We start from the raw sequence: 17784 nt of genomic DNA, 5'->3' as shown, positions 1-17784 counted from the left end.
TCCTGGTACAATCCTGGGTAACTTTGCATGTAAAAGTGCAGAATTATAAGCCTTGGTTCAAATCTTTCTAAGGTGGAGGATTTTGTTTCTCAACCATTTTAACCAGAGGGCTTTGATGGTTTTAACACTATTGTTCCTGCAATAGTGCCTTCATTGTACAGTGTAAGCAACTGATAATAAGCAGTGTGGGTCACCTCACTGCAATTTCAGGGTCTCCGAAGAAAGTGCCTGTTAGTACAGCAGCAGCAGTGTGGAAAGGACTGTCAGTTTAAAAGGTAATTTAGAGCTCCACAGAGAACAGGGGCGTTTGATTTAAGGAGTGTGCTATGAACAAAAAATGCTGTTGGTGGCGTGAGGTTCTTCTCCTTCCTTTGCTTCCACAGGTGGAACCAGAATGTGGAAATGCTACAGAAAGTCACAAGGTCACATTATCCCTGTGCTATTAGAGACGTGTTTCAAATACAGCTTTTTCTCTGTAAACAAATACAGTAAAGCTTTGTGGAGAATCTAAAAGAAAATCCACACATATATATATCTGTGTGTATAAAACATATATATGTGCTGTGATGTTGAAACTGAACATAAACTTTTTGATATATATACATATGTGTTCATAAAATAGAGAATAAAGGCTCTATTTAATGATGAAAACATGTTGATAAATATATTTGTCTTCCAGTAAAATTCACATTTGGAGAAAGAACTAAAACTAATATCCTCACTCTTTTTCTTCAGCAATTATCAAGCATTTCAGGACACGAACAATCAGAGCTGTCCTGCTGAGGTTTGCAAATCCCACATATGTGCTATCTATTCCCTCATGTTTTTCACCTTTCCTAGAATTCATAACTAAGCCAGGTTGCAAAAATACCCGGTACCTGCCTGGCAGATCATGTGATGGGAATACATGCAGCAGGGCGAGAGGGAGTACTGGGACAAAATGAACAGTAACTTGTTTTTGCTACAGTAAACCTAATGTCATCTTGACATCCTGCAAACCCAGGTGCTGCTTACAGGGGAATTGTGTAGATAACCTCTGAGAAAAGACAGCTGGTAAACTGCATGTTTTCTTAAGCCAAATCACCAGAATTCCTAAAGCCAAGAATCTGTTTTACATCGTAAAACAAGATTTATTCTTCATTCCCAAGTTTTAGGCAGACTCATTCTCACTATTCCAACTCCTTTAACTTTGCTCAATCATTTTTCAGTCATGATGGTCTGAAAACTTGAAACACATTACCTATTTGACACTCCAAACTTCACATCCATGTTATTCAGTCATTACGAGTTTGATAAAGGGACTGAAAGTAATCTAAGTAAATCTTGCTTATCTGTTCTTACTAGCATTCATGTGGCCTAACTACCTGTAATTTACAGCTTTCATGTTTCACATAACTGTTCTAAACAACCATACAGACTAGAGTTTGTGTCATATGGTAATTCAAGCTTATTTGAGGACTATTTTTAAGAGAATGGTCATATTCTTTGGACTATGCTGTATTTATTACTGTTGATATTTTTAGGACAGGGGTCACCAGGGGGTGTCAGTTGCTGGACATTGTCTATTGGGCTGAGGTCTTGGGAAAGGAAGGTTATTTGTGTGCCCTTTATCGGTGTCGGATGGGAGGTCCGTGAATCGGAAAGGAGAGAGATTAATAAGGTGCACGCATAAGAAAGTTGTTTGTATGGGAAAGTTACAACCCTTCAGTATGCCTACTTAAAGTTGCCTTTGTTCTGACCTCAATGTGGTTAGATGAACAACAGTGTTACCCATTTTCCTGTTACTGTTTTATAAAAGGATGAAAAATCTTAGGGATGTAGCAGAAACAGAAGTGTTACTAACTTGAAACTGCCATAGTGTTTATTTCCTGCTTTTCCTTGGGAGAACTTTCTGTAAATCACCATTCCTGTGGGTAAATATGTTGGTTGCTATTGGACCTTACATTCTTTGAGGGTGCTAACTTTTATGTAAAACTTTTCACTGGAGTGAAGTGTTTGATGAATCTGTATTTTCCTAAAGAAGTCTAAAGCCATTGTACAATAGTATTACCTTAAATAGTGCTTTGGTAAGTAAATCCCATCAAATTATGCTGTGCTTTAACAAAGTTCTCACTTGAGCAACAGAGAAAGAATGCATCCACACAAGGCTTTCTTTTAAACAAAAATAAAACAAACCCAATCCCTCCCCCCCCAAACTGCAAAGTCAACCACATTGCAAATTGTCTAATCAATAATACAAGCGGTTAATTTTTAATGGGATGTTAAAAGCCCTCTCAAACTTGATCCATATTTCCATAAAACTGTTGGAGGCAAATTTAAAGAGGAACAATTATTTATTGAGGAAATTCCATTACGGCTGTGTAGCTGTGAGTGGGAGATGAACCTGCAGCACAAAGCCAGGGTTTAAGTCCATTCCCACACTTGGCTTTCCAGCGTAATTTCTGATTGACAGAGTAAATCTGTGAAGCAATTGTGATTTTCAGTTATTTATTTTTAGTGCTGTTTCCACTGCAGGAGAGCCTGAGGTCAGACAGCACGAGGTGCTCTGCAGGGGCAGCCTGCAAGGGTGCCTGAGAAGAGCGACCCAGTCAGAGCAGGCTGCTAGCTGTTGCGATGTTCATTGTTAATGATAAATAAAGGCATGTCTATTATACGTAAGTGTTCCAAAAGCACTCTTTTCCTAAGTGTATCATAAAAAGAAGTGGGTCTTGGAAGATGAAAGAGCAATGGGCTTTGAAATGATTTCTGGAAAGGATTCCATGCTCTGAGCCTAGCAGTGAGGAAAACGTTGAGGCATTCATGGCAGAAGTAAGCAGGCAAGGTTACTGTTCTTTACAAAGTAGGCCTTGGAAATCAACAGGGTTTTCTGTCAGGGTAACTGAAATGGATATTTAATTTGCTATCAGACCCGATTAAGAATCTTTTTTTGCATCAAGATGTTCAAAGTGGAATGAGGGTGAGGCAGTTTAGCACTGGGTTTCTTTTGGGAATTGTTTAGGCTCCATACTACTTTCCCATAGTGCAGGTCAGGTTTCAACATCACTATTCTTCATTACAATCAAATAAATGCAAATGTATTGTGGTAAGAGGAGTCTGATTGAAGAGTCTCGGTTATATGGTGTGTTGGGGACTACAATACTTAGGAATTAGGTCCCAGGAAGCACGGTACTACTATGGAAAAATATAGCTTAATGTTGAACATTAGACAAAGGATTGGAGTCTAGTCTATAGCTAGATTAAGTACTTTTATATAAGGAATGTTGATATGCTTGGTTGTTTTCATCAAAAGTATTAAAGCAAAACATTTATTACCTTAATTTCTAGCCTGTGAAAATACTAGGACATAAGTAGATGAAGTCTAAGTGGAATATATGGAAATCAGTCTGATGCAGGATAAAAATAGGTGGTGGAATCTCCCACAGAACAGATATTCTGGAATTCCTTCTTTTCAAGCGTTAATGCTTTTCATCTATATGAGGTTTAATGCAAGCCATGTTCAAGGTATTACACTTAAGTTTCGACACCTAAGTCACTGAGAACCTTTTCCTGCAGACTTTGTTTATCACACTGCCTACCTCCTCCGAGAGAATCAGCAGATGTTGTTGGACTAAAAAAAAAAAAAAAAAAAAAGAAGGAGCTGTTGTGAGCATAATTCCTGTGAGAATTCAGCAGGAGCTGCTCTTGGTGCATGATGCACATAGGATAGTCATTCATAGGTCTGTTGTTAACTTTCTGGAAGTGCGTGGTTGACAGGAAACAATCCAGAAAAGTGCATTTTTATACAGTTTTTATTATTACAGTACCCATACAAATACATGGACAGCCCAATACAGTTCATATATTGTGATATATGATACAAGTCTGCTTTATATATTAGAAAGTGCTTGGACATTGATAAACTCAAGTAGAAGTATGGGATGGTAAGGGCTGCGACAGGCCACTTGAGAAACTGCATGATGTCGATAGGTATCTGTTTTTTCAGCAGTTGTGTGACAAGAAGGGAGTTGTAACTTGGCCTGGATTCTCATTAGCAAATGAGAGAATCTTACAGGAAGCCACAGCTGGCTGCTTTTCCTTCAGCAGGGCTGTGCAGAGGAAGAAATCTGGGCTCCAGCAAAGCCAGGGAATAAAGTCAGGACTGGTGCTGGCGGTGAGAGCACGTGGGACTTTTTCAGGTGTTAAAAGGATAGACAGACTCTGGGAATGAACGTGTTGCCTTTGTGACTGTTCAGGAACCAGCGAAGATCCCAAGTGTCTGGTAACATTGCAGGAGTTCACATGTTTAGACAAGATGATTTCTTCAGCATTCATTTTCTGCATTTGCTTCAGTGGTGGGGTGTTGCTCCTGAGCAATGTCCTTGAACAGTGGAAGAAGAGCAGCAGCAAGGTAAGCTCCTGCTCCTTGCATTCTGAACTGAGGCTTCATATCAACTTGAAAGGATCTCTGTTGTGCCCTCACATAGTTCATAAAATGCATTAAATAACAGACTGGTTCCAGGTATGCTTTCGTATTGGAGAGTTCATTTTGACTTTTTAAAATTCTGCTTGATTTACCCTGCACATGTGGTTTTGTTTTGGTTTTGGTTTTTTTTTGTTGTTGCTGATGATTTAATGCTGTGGTGTTGCTGTGTGTGCTTTGATAGTCTTGTACTCTAGTGCTCTGTGGAAAAGATCGGTCTCACCAGTTCTTTCAAATGATCTTTTAATAATGGTTTGTAATATTTATTCTGTAATGTACAGTCTTATGTTTTAGACAAACTCTATGTTCATTGTAAAGGTATTTTTTTTCTGAAACAGCTGGATTGCTTATTGGAGATGTAATTACACTATGTTTGTGGTTACATCTGATGTTTTCTTCTTTATTTAATTAAAAGTGATAAAATGAATAAATTTGATCTCTGCTTATCCCCAACTTTCCTCTACTTATCCAGCCTCTCAGATAGTAGAAGTTTATTTAGGCTGGAGATCCACAGGACCTTGGCGGAAATCACTAAACTGCTATGGTGGATGTGAATCATTCACTTAGAGAGAGGAAGAAACTGCATAATCAATTATTGATCTCTCCTGCTCTGTGCTTCCTCTTCTGATTAAATCTTCCAAAATATTGATACAGACTTATAGCAAGAAAAAAGGTATCAGATGGGGGTGAATGTGCATGACCTTGCTATGGGATGAAGGCAGTTCAAGAGCAGTGAGACAGGGAAGAGTGCAAAAGGAGAGGTGAAGTCGTCTGGCAGTATATGACTGTCATTTTATAGCTGCTGAGAGAGAAACTCTCAGAAAAGCTGGTGGTGGATGTGGTTTCAGGTACCATTTCAGTAAGAACCCCATTCAGAGCAGCTCCAAGATATGTGAACCAAGTCATTGACAAACATGGGCCCAGAATTAAGCTCCTCTGTAGTCCACGGTTGCTTTCCTGTCTGGTCTAAAGGATTGAATCTGGCAGCATTCTGGGATGTGCTGGGGAAAAAGTTAGGTTGACCAAGTTTATTAAAAAGGCTGAGTGTTCATGTCTCAGCTACTTGAAAGGATGGAAAGGAATTTTTGCAGGGGCTAGCTACCTTCCTGTTAGAATGATTGTTTAATGAGATTTGATTGCTGTACTAAGGGATGTCATACCTCGAAAGGAACAGGGGATCCTTATTATGTTTGTTTGTGGACACAAAGCCACAGTCTCTGGGAGTTTGGTCGTTAAATCCAGCTCTAGAGTTTTGTAGGTGCACCTTGAACAGGTACAGAGGAAGGGCTTAGTAAACAGCCTTAACTCATTTGAAGTTGTCACCTTCTGGACAGGAAGAAATAAATAAGATAAAGCAAGCCCCATACATACCACGTGGCAGAGACCAATCCACCTCAAACCAAAATCAATGTTATGCTTCCTGTTATTGTGTTAGACAGAGGATTGAAAACTTGCTTTTTCAATTGATTTGTTTTCTACTGCAAAACTAATTATGTCCAATGCAGTTCTTCTCTACCTGCCTCCGGAGGGGAAACTATATTGGCAGCAGTGGCTCCTGTCCTTTGCTCAGGCAGCTGCGTCAATATCCCTGTTGCTTCGTTGTTTGTTGAAGGGTGAAAGATCCCAAACTTCAGCAAAGTCCTCCATGCATTCATTCTTTCAAAATGCCCTTTTCAGCCTGCCAGCCCCCAGACACATGCTGTTGATTGAAGCCACCCACAGTGGTGCCCTCAGAGGCAGAATGAACACATGGATGCATATCAAGAGGAATCTGTCCCTAGGAGTGGGGGGGGTGCTAATACATTTTGTGTTTGCCAGGAATTTTCAGAGATGCCAAATCAAGGACCTGAATTTCTGCGGGGCTTTAAAACTGAAATGTAGTGAGATATCAGAGGACTTTTTTTTTTTTTATACTTTGAAAATGTGAGAGGTTGGGAGAAAACCCTCCCTTCTTTTAGTAATTTTTAAGCCTAAAATGTTGCTTTCCTGTAGATTTTTGGTAGATGTACAGAGAAACATCTGTTCCTGGGGTTCCTGTCTAGATTACTACTGTGCAACTCTTCTAATGCCAGTGATGACTGCAGAGTGGATTTCATGGTCCATGTCAGCCTTGGAGATACGGTGGCATAGTCCAGTTTGAGGTTTAGTGAGCCACAGGCTTCACATGTAGTTCTTCATCTCAAGGTGTTAAAACTGTCGAGTCCCAGGTGTTTCACGCAGGATGGCAGTAGATAGTCATGCCTATGCTGGACTCTCCTAAATTCTACAGACATATCACATAATGCAGTAGGTAGATCAGTTTGGCTGAGAAAGAGCTTTCAACGGTAGCAAAATTTGTTTCTAACTGAATGTAAGGACTGGGAGGTGGACTCTTCAGAATAGTGGTTTCCCCAGGTGGTAAGAGCTGCATTGGGCAGGAAAAGCTTCCGTTGGCATTGCCTTGCTAAAGAGCAGGTCTCAAGGCACCACAACAGCAAGGCAAGCTGGTCCTCTGCAGCAGAGCCTCAGCTGCTGCAGAGCTCTGGTGCAGCACGCTGGGAATTCCACAGCAACTCCCCTGTATACGAAAAGGCAGAAGGGTTTTTAATAAATTAAATGTGAACTTCCCCAAAACAATTGCTGCATTTGCTGCTCTCCAATACAAGTTTTGTTGTTATTTTCCATTTGTTTCACACCGTCCTTTGCTTTCAGTTTTCCAAGATGCTAGAGATATTTGTGTTCTTGACATGTAACAGTATCAGACATGCCAGTGGCAATGGGGAGGCATTTGGACATGCCAGGATGGTGATCTGTACGGTGCGTGCTCCTTGTTAGCTGGGACACCCTCTGTAGTATAGGAGGAATTGACATGTGAGGGAGGAAATAAATAGGCACAACACACTTCATATCCCAGAAACAGTAAAGAAACTGGGGATTTTCTGAGAGGTGAAATATTCATGAACTAGTCCTCTCTGAGGACTCTGGTGTTTTTAAAGCCCTGAAGACTTCCTCTGAGATGCTCAATACCTCAAATACCTGAACTTAGATTTAATTCAGCATCAAATCAGGGAGAAGGTTGTTTTCACACTTTCCTGATGCACATGACTGTTTGAGGTGCTTAGAGTAGAGGTGAACAATTCAAGTATAGGTAGGGAATGAAAGACTTCAACTTACCTGTCCTCCCTGAGCACCACTCCTCTTCCTGCCCCATTGTATGCAGCCTTCGGCTATGTGCCATCCCTTGCTGTATATCCTAACTGCAGTGCCCTGGTTTTCTGTCATGTCCTTGGCTTTTGGCAGTCCTTTATTTCTGTTGGCTACTTGTTGTATTGGCCTAGCTTATGTGTTTTACTACCTCATCAGTTAATATATTAATGCCATATTTTAATTTGAAGGTATTAGGCTATTTCTCTGGCTGTATAACTTAAGCATATAAGGCAAGCAAAGTGCTGTCTTTCTCTGTTGTGCTTTGACACAACATTATTTGGATTTACAGTTTTAGTCCAGAGATTCAGTAGGCATTCTCTTGGCTAGATGCCAGATTGCATGGTGAGGTCCCTTCGAACCTGAATGATCCTATGACAATAGTTAGTGCCCCAGGCATTCTGTGTTTCTGTGGCCATGGAACTTTCTCTGCAATTATGAATCTGAAGAAACTACTAGGCTGTGAATTGTGACACAGTATTACATTTATGAGTTTACTGACAGTTGGAAAGAAGATGTTCTGGAGTTGTAATCTATCCCATTGATCTCAAGGGACTGATAAATCAGGAGATGGAGACAGACATCTGTGCTGCTAGTCATTTTTGCAGGATTAACTGGGCAAAATTAATACCTCCAAGTTCCAAATACATTAGTGGGTGCCAAAAATCACAACTCTTTAGACTAGCTGTCAAACCCTCTAACTCTTCCTTGATATCTTTGATGCAATTATACATGTTCAATACAAAAATCTTTGCTGTATCAAAAGTGGAACAAGGAGAAGGAGCATAGAATAAAATAGATTTAGTATAAAATGAACAACACGGGGATTGCATTATTGATTGCATGAATAGGTTTGGTGCTTAAATCATTAGAACATTAGATGTAAAGAGTTGAAATTTTTAGGTAAGAGGAACTTCCTGCAAAACAACCATACAACTACAAGTTTTAAACACTCAACTAATCCAGTGTTCTTAAGACTATAAAAGAGCTTGGTGCTGGTCATGCATTAGCATGTCCAAGTTATCATGCACGTCACCTGTAAAGAAACTTGGCTTTTGTACATCTTTGTGCCAAAAAAAGTGCTGTAGATGAGATGCTTCTCGTTTTCAGTAACAGTGTATGTGGATAAGTCTCAAAATGTGTGCTTTTCTAAGTTAATGAGGTTGTTTTTAAGGTGAAACAGATTACTTGAAAGGGAGAGCACCACCTTGTGACACCAAGAATAATGTTGCTGTGATACTTGATTCAGAGAAGGAAAGGAGTAGATTTACATGGTTTTATCCTCTAACAGGATTTATAGAGCTGGGTTTTTTATTTCATTTGCCTTTTCTTTTAAGACCTAACAGGGGAACTGATTTTTTCAAGTGATACGAATTCAACAAATCAGCTTTATTTCATTGATATGAAAAGCTCATTTTCCAATTTCATCTCACATTTCACTTTTTTAATACATTCACTTCAGAGAAAGATTGCTATGAAGTCTTAGCAGATTTTAAAACTGTCAATTAGACTATCAGTCCTTTAAAACTGAAATGTGGTTTTCTTTTACAGACTTCTTATCCCTTACTTCATCTTTCAGAAGCTGTAAGGAAGAAGAGGGATTTTATAAGCTTTCTTCTAAGTAGCATGCAAGGGACCCTTGTATTTAGGCTTGTACAGCTTTAAGCATTTGTATGCTCACATCCAATTCGTGGGTAGACTCTTGCAGAAGAAACTCCATCCTAGCGCACAGGACCTCCAACCAGACCTGGCCACTTTTCATATCCTCAGCTATCAGACTGGATATTCAGTCAGACTAAGATAAGTTATAGCTGCCTGGACAGGGCATAGATCAGGATAGCGTCAATCCTACTAGCACAAATTTCTTCTGACACATTTTTGCACAAGCAGAGGCTTTGGCAAGGATCAGTTGTTCAAATACAGTGTTAAATAATCCATATAAGAGTGCATGAGAGCTGCCAGAGAACTGGATGGAGGCTATTCCTGCTTTTATAGAAAACAGAGGTAGTTTTAATGAATAGAACAATATCAACAATAAGCCATAGGGTTTGTTTTTTGGTGTTTTTTTTTTTTTTCTAAAGTGCAAACTTTTACAAAATTCAGAAGAGCAGACATGTTTGTTAGTGAGGGCATTTTATTACTGTTGCCTTAGGCATTTATCTCCATTTATCTCCATAACAGATTAGCTTTTACCACTGAGTTTTATTGTTCTATTTACATAACTGTGACTTAGCTGAGCCTTAAAAGCTGGATCTCACCTGTCTTTCAAGTAAAATGTCACTTTGTGCTTACTGACTTGTTTGCTTAAAAACCTGTTGATTTTTTTTCAAATGCATATTTATATTTTAATGACAAACCCAGCAGCTTCAAACCAAACCTGAAGCTGACTCAGAGAATAAAAACAAGAATCCTCTTCCCTGCTTATGACATGGATTAGTGTAATTTAGCCAAAGATCTGTCAATCTTGTTCGGTGTGAATAAGATCCCACTGGAGGGATTTGAGCTACTGCAACATTCAGCAAGATCGTTACGCTAGGACAGACTATGATCTGGCAGTATAAGGTGTCAAACTAATCCTGCAATTGTTAACAGGATTTGAAACTTATTTGTGTCTGGTTAAGACTGGCAGGTGTGGATGAACCAAACTCAAGCAGTGCACAGTGGATTGAATGTAATCCTGGATACTGCTATTGCACAGTGCCCAGTCCAGTTCCTGTAGTTTGAAAAGGCACTTTCATGGATTATGGTCCTCTAGAAAGAAACAGGGACAAAAGTAAAAAGTACTCCTGAAGCTGTTCCCTGAATGAAGGAGAAAGGCTGCACCTAGAGCTGAGTAAAGATGGTTTTTTTCTGCCTTTGCGTGGGACAAATAAAAGATGCTGTGACTTACCATCATTCCTGGTTTCCTTGGTAAAATTCTATGTGTTGGGAAGGGGCTGTTTGAAAGTCATATGAAAGGAAAAGCCTTTGGAAAACTACAGTCTGATACAGCACTTCTTCTTTCTCTAGAACAAAGCAGCAATAACCATGTATGTATTTTTTTTTTTGAGAGAAACTTTAATAGAAGGACCCATTTGTGCATTGCTGGCTAATTCCATCTGCTGATAAAATACACATTAGAACTCTTTTCATCCAGACAGGGATGTCCTGGGTCTTTCACCTGACTGCTGATATGCAGTGCACAAAAGAGAATGCTAGGTATTAGTTTGCTTTAAGAAACAAGGGATAAATAATGTGTTTTGGTCATTTTGTGGCATGTTTTGTGACATTTGTTGAGAGCTATTTGTTTCCTCAAGTACAATTCCTGTTCCACTTTCATAGAAAAGAAGAGAGAACATGGCCTGGTTGGGGAATTTAACATTTGTACAATGTGTTCAACTGTTTAACTGATTAAAACTCTTGCATCTGGCACACAAAGGTATTTTAAAACCACACAAACACCTTCTGTCCGTCTGTCAGCAACCAAATAGTTTCTGTTTAGAGGAAAGATGCTTGCACAGCCTTTTTTGCCTTTGGGCATTGATCCAGTAAAACTTTTAAACTCTTATTTGTTAAAGGAGAAAAAATCCAAGCATGAGTTTTTGAACAGAACTATTAATGACCTGAATGTTCAAGCAGACAAGGGGGGGCTTTCAGTCAGTTTCCTTCTCCTCTTGGCAACGTTTTATTTTAGAGTGGTGAAGGGCAAGACTTTCTATGTAATGATGGTCCATGACGCCCACAGTGCCTGCTCTGCAGCATTAGAATGGCAAACCCCAGATGGACTGACAAACTTTTGAAAATGCTGATTTTTTGGTAAAGCTGTTAGCAGTGTTAGTGGTGTAAAGGGAGGGCTGAGACTGCCAACTGTGGGTTCTAGGCTGAGTGCCCCAATTTCTCCCATGATCAGAGAGATCCAATCTGAGCTCCAAGCAGCTTTCTCTCAGCAGGCTTGGGCTGGCAAAACTTTCTCCTCGGTAGGCTTGGGCTGGCAAGTCTCATCCTGAGGTCCCCAAACCCTTTCATCAGGTGTGCAGGAAGGCTGTAAGTTCCCTGCTGGGAAGGGAGCTAGAAGTTGAGGGCAGCCAGCTTGGTGGTCCAGCATGTGAGTCATTCATGGCTCGCCGCCCAAGTGTTTTTCCAAGGAGGCATTCTGCTAAGTCCATATTTAGGCGGCAAACTGAGAAAATCTATTTTCAGAACACAACTCTCAAATTGATTTTTTGTCCTTTTCTCTGCTGAATTTTGTTTTTATCAAGGACAAACAAATTTTGCTGCCAAAATCTACATAATATCTGCAGAAGACAATATGAGAGAAATTGTTTACTGTTTTTTTATAGATTAATGTTTTCTGTTGTTATCTTTCTTGGGTTTTTTGCTTGTGAGTTTTTTACTTCCCTTTTAAAGAAACCATCAACAAAGAAAATATAATCTCGATTGTACTCCTCCATAGACACAACTCCATTTACTTTAAATTCCCATACTGCTGAAAATCTTTTTGTTTATTTCTAGCAAGAAATCAATGAAACAAAAAATGTTAATCCTTCTGAGTTCTCTACATTTTCAGAACGACTAGAATAATAGTGTCACAAGTTAGAAGTGGGGAGATTTCCAGTCTATAATAACTTTTTTCTTTGTTAAAAATTTTGAGTGTGTCTGCACCCCCCCCCCCCCCCAAAAAAAAAACCCCAAACCAAAAAACATTAGGCAACAGTACTAACTGGTGTGATTCATAAAAACTGGAAAGTCTATAGCTTACTTACCTTCCTTCTGCTCAAATGATACAATACAATCAGTTCCTCTAAAAAAATATTTGCAAAAACTATCATAGCAAGATCCAAGCCTAAATATTCTTTTTGCTGAGATGGATCAGAATTGCATATGCATGTCACTCTGCCTAAAATGCCTCATAAAGTGCATTTCAGCTTAAACATAGAGGCTATCGTGTGGACAATCCTATTGGAATTATGTTGGCCATCTTCTTCCTGCTGTTTTTGTTTACTGTTGCACACCTTCTTTTTAACAGCAGTAGAAACTGCTTATTTGGACAAGCAATACTTGGATACTGCTATGTGTTTCAACTACATGCTGTTTTGCTTCGTAGAAAAAAGTAAGTAGCTATGCCTGCATTTGTTCTTCCATATAATTCCTCCCTTCATCCCTGTATTTGATCTGTTCCTGTGATCTAGTCTGCATTCAGTTCTTACTCCTGCACCTATGACAGAAATCTTGGTGAACTACCAAAAATAGTCCAGCCTCTATGGCTCATATGTAACTTCTCTGAAATAGGGACTGTATATTCTTCTTTCTTGTAAAGCTTCGCTTAGCTCTGTGGGACTACAGAGAGACTAGGTGTTCTGGTTACAATGAAGAAATGCTTGGGCTGCTCTCTTACTAAGATATGCTTTTCTGTTTGAGTATGGGGAGGAATTCGTATCATACAGCACCAGAAACCCATATGCATTTTCTTTTCTATGCAGGGCATCCTCTCTTTCTTCCTATCCATTTCTAAATCCCTTTAAAGTCTGTTTTACAATGCCATTTCTAATACTATATCTTGTCTCTATGACTACCGTAGATTTTAGCTATTGTAACTACTTTCTCACAGATGACCCTGGCATAAAGAAATATTTGATAGGTAGGAAATAATGCTAGGGAAGTTCTAGGGGAATCTTTACCACAATAATTGAGTGGTCCCTGCTCACTAGCAGGGACTTTTAATTTTCTTACCATGTTTTCAGGCATTGTCTCTGAACCTGGACCTCAACTTTTCTTGCTGCCTTTGGGGAAGAGGAGGACAAGGAATTCACATCCCTATTTAGTCAGCTAGTTTTAATAATAGAATAAAAATATCAGCAGATTTGGTGGTAATTTCAGAGGAACTTGGATCTCCGTAAAACTCCTCTCTTTTAAGAGCATTTTTGTTGTACTGTTATACTTCTCTGGTTTTGTGGGATTTCCTCTTTTTCTTCCTAGTGTTGTGGCACTGGTAGCCTTTCCATTATCTTAGGCTGAGCTGCAGAATTTGAGCCCACATATATAAACAAATAGCCTAATTTTGAGACCAGAGGAGAGGTTTTATTGGACCAGTGAGGGGACAGCAGTAAAATTCTCATTTGTGTGCTGGTGTAATGGCCCCAGATTAGGATTTTTCTCCCCTGAGATTGCGCCAAATTGAAGATTTCAGTCTTCGATTTTCAAATCAAAATAATGGAGTCATGTAATGCTTAATTGTTTAATAGTAAACTGCCCAATAAGTCATTTATGTAGCACGGCACTGTGAAAGAATTTATCCATAAAAACTGACTCTGTCCGCCGGGAATTTGAATCTTCATTCTAGCATGAGTAAGCATTTTAAAACTGAGTAGTACCACTAACTCATTGATTAATTCTGTCCTCCAAATCAATTCATTACATAATCCTCTCATCCCTGCAAATCATTCTAATCTGTTCCTAACGCATTAATTGTTCTTCTGAAAATATCCAGTCTCCTCCCCTACCCTACCCACCGTTCTCCCAGTTAATTGACCTTCCCCCTACTTCCAAATTAATTTTTCCCCTATTCCTCCGTGTTTTTGTAGGATTCCTCTACTTTCCCACTGTCCCTGCTGTTTTCCAGCACTCTAAACCCCCTCATCTTCTGAGTTTGTCCCCACCATTTCCCCCCTGTCCCTCCTACTGAGAAAGCTGCAGTAGTATTCAAGCTACAGTGGGGCAGCAATGGAAGCTACTTCCAATTCCCTGACTCTCTACTTCTGTTGTGGAGCAACTAGTAGTTCTCAATCTGTCCTTTGCTCTTCAAGCCCTTCCTTAGTTTAATGAAATGCAAGAAAGCAGGAGCTGTGTGAAACACAGAATAGTTTCTGCTGGGGATCAACAGGGACGGGGTGTGCTAGCGTCACCTCACACAGCAGCAGGCAAGCCAGGGGCAGGCTAGTCCCAGGACAGTTGCATTGAATACAGGTGCAGGCCAGAAGTAGCACCCAACTTTCGGCGCTTGTTTGGGATACCTCAGTCCATATAGATCCTTTTTGTCCTTTCTTTGTGGTCTCGTGCAAGAAAACAGTCACTGGCTCTTTCCCAACCAGCCTATCTTTGAGTGGGAATGAATTAAATGTGGCTGTTGCTGTGACAGTTTGAAACCTTGGGTTCTGGGTTTGGGTTGTATCTGGAAAACACTTCAGCAATAAACAGGATTGGCTGCATTTTTTTTCCAAGTGGAAAGTAGAGGTGTACAGATCTTCATATGTGAGATCGGGTCTTGTAGGCCACCAAGATGAAAGTATAACAAAGCCTCTGTTGTCCTGTTGCAGAGTAAAACCGTCAGTGAACAAGAAATGTGTTGCTAAATGTAAAGCAGGGTCTTTGGAATACGAAATCTTTGATCTCTGTGGGTTTTGAACCTCTACATTATAATGTTTTCCAATTAAAGCATAAATCATGGAACTTCATGGGGAAGAAAAAATAACTTTCTATATGTGATCTGGATTTCTCAATTTTCCCTACGTACCAGGAATTAATGTTGCACATAGTTCAACACTAGTGGCCTTCCTGTTACATTAAATTGATTATAACAATATGTGGGATTTAGGGTAAAATGTGGACTGTTTTATGTGTGCATTACATGTTTTAGCTTTATCCATGTAGTAATTTTGCAAATCTCATTTTGTTTCTATACCTGGATATATTGACAACAGAATTATTGATGGTGTTTTAATTTTAGTAAAAACCAGGAAAAAAAAAAAAAAGGCAACACTGGAATGATAAAGTTCTATTGGCATGCAGATTTATGTATGTGCTAAATAGAAATAGAAGAATTAATTTAGTAAATGCTTAATGGATAATTCACAAAACAAGTTTATGTCTGCCCAGGTGAATTGCTTTATTGACTCTGAAATGTAAGGACAAGCAACATATACCAATAAAAAATGAAAAATAGCACAGTTGTCCCTGTCCTTGCCCTGCAAGGTAGGCTTTTCCTTTTTAGAGAGCTTTAAAGGGCCTTTAAAAGAAAGGGAAGAAAGGATGTTGCTAAGATTAAGTCCTAATAACACGTCACTCTTCCATGGTGCTTAATTGTTTTTCTTTGCTTTCTGTGGCTTCTTTGCCCTCTCAATGTGATAAGATTTTTTTTTTATAACCTTGAAGCAGAGGGAGTCAGCAGACAAAATTAGAGAAAAAGTCCCAGATTGCACTTTTATATTGTTGGGGGAAATGTCTCTTTTCATCATGTTAACTAAGGAAATGATGTTCCAGACTTGGCATCTGCTGTGTTGTGCCATTGCTCCTTTACCCAGCTGGGTTTCTCTAATCTTCTCTTCCAGCAGCAGAGAATCTCCAGTACTTGTGAATGGCAAGGTACAGGAAAGCTGAACAGAAACGCACAGATTTGCCACAGCTCCCGTGCGGGTTAGGACAAGAGCAAGAAAAGTGCTTTGAAGTTACATAAAGTGGTTTTTGTGATGTGTAATATAAACTTAGAAGGAATATTTAAGTTGTTTTTAATCCATAAATTTCAATTTCTGCTTGCTGCTAGAAATATGTTGACTAGAGCTATTCCTACAGTTTTGATTAATTCTGCTTCTTTCTTGGCCTCAGGGCTTTGAAGCCCACTACCAAGCCATAGCCTACACTGTATTTGGGGCTGAGAGCGGGGTTTGGATTCCTGCTTGTCCTTCCTTTGAAGTGTTGTCTGTGTTCTGCCAAAAAGGCAGAATTCATGAGGAAAGAAGACAACCTCTTCAGCTGGTTTCAAGCTCCCAAGAAGGTGTACTGAGCATTAATTGTGGAAATAATAATTGATAAACTGTGACTATTTCACAGTCAAAGTTGGAACCCTTGTAGGCTAAAGAGACAACTGAAGTTTCCCAACTGTCAGGGAATTATTTAAAAACCTAATGCTTACAGTAAAGTTGAAAATGGTAGGAGGAGTAAGGGAAAAGCTATCCCTTCTTGTTTCCATGTTTAAGAGAAAGTCTCTTCCAGTTCTTCAGAAGACTTTGTGGAGATACATACCACCAAGGGTGGACTGTCCTGAATCCCAAGCTGGGACAAACACCCCTTGTGCCAGCCTGACTGAGGTGCTGCAAGCACAGGAGGGTTGAGAGGGGATGCCTGCACTGGCAAGGTTCCCACTGACCAAATCTCAGCTCCCTTCCCATTCAACACATGGGTCTTTCATCAGCCAGAGACACCTCGCTCTTCCACTGTATCATGGAGGGATACTGGCAACTTTGGCTTTCGAATCTTGCTTTAGTGGCTACATGCCTGAAGCATAGATGTTGCAGGGCCTAACCTTTCACATACTCAATATGTGAGTAGATTTTACCCATAGGTTCAGAAAGTTTCCAACCTTTCTAATTCCTGTTTTATGATGAATCTTGTCCTACATCAAAATGTGGTGACAAAGAATTCTGTTCTTGCCAACCAAATTTACAAGGGTCACCCATATTGCATTAAAGGGCTTGCACAATTTAAGTGTGATTATATTATGCTGGTTTTATAATTGACACTATCTAAGCCAGCCTCCTAGTGCTCTAATTCACATTTGATCTGCAAGGCAGGAAATTTGCATGCACTAAATGGCTACACTTTACAAAAGGTGGCTAATCATTGGGAAAAAAAAAAATTCTTTTGCATTTATTGTTCATAGAGAACTCGGTTGGTAGTAATATGGCTATAATTTGCAAAGCTAAAAAAATTCCATTGTAATTTAATAGATTCACGTCCAATTGTTGTTAAGTGCTACTATACTTTTCTTGTAGCAGGAGGGATCGTTGTGATAAGGTAGGTGAGGTGACATTTTAAGGTTGAAACCAGCAATTGTAATTTGGAATCAATACTTTATGCCCTAGAATAATGTAAGGTACTGTTCTGTCCTAATTGGCTGAAAGCTAAAATGTTAATGCCAACCCAGCAGATGTATCCCCAGCCTGTAGTTTCCCATGAAGATTTGGTTTGCAAATAGATGACTTTCTATTTATGGGTAAAGTAAAGCCTAATTGTGAGTCTTCACAGTAGCAGGAGCTGCAACAACTGCGACTTTAAGGGAAGTAACTGGCTGATCACACTGATGCCGTAGAGCATACCAATGAGCTGCATCAATGTATCTTTTCCAATATGTGAAAATCTTCAATAATCAGCAGAATGTAGACAGTAAATAT

The sequence above is a fragment of the Buteo buteo genome, chromosome 8 (genome assembly GCF_964188355.1).
Source record: "Buteo buteo chromosome 8, bButBut1.hap1.1, whole genome shotgun sequence".
Taxonomy (NCBI): domain Eukaryota; kingdom Metazoa; phylum Chordata; class Aves; order Accipitriformes; family Accipitridae; genus Buteo; species Buteo buteo.
This window is presented reverse-complemented; position numbering follows the sequence as displayed.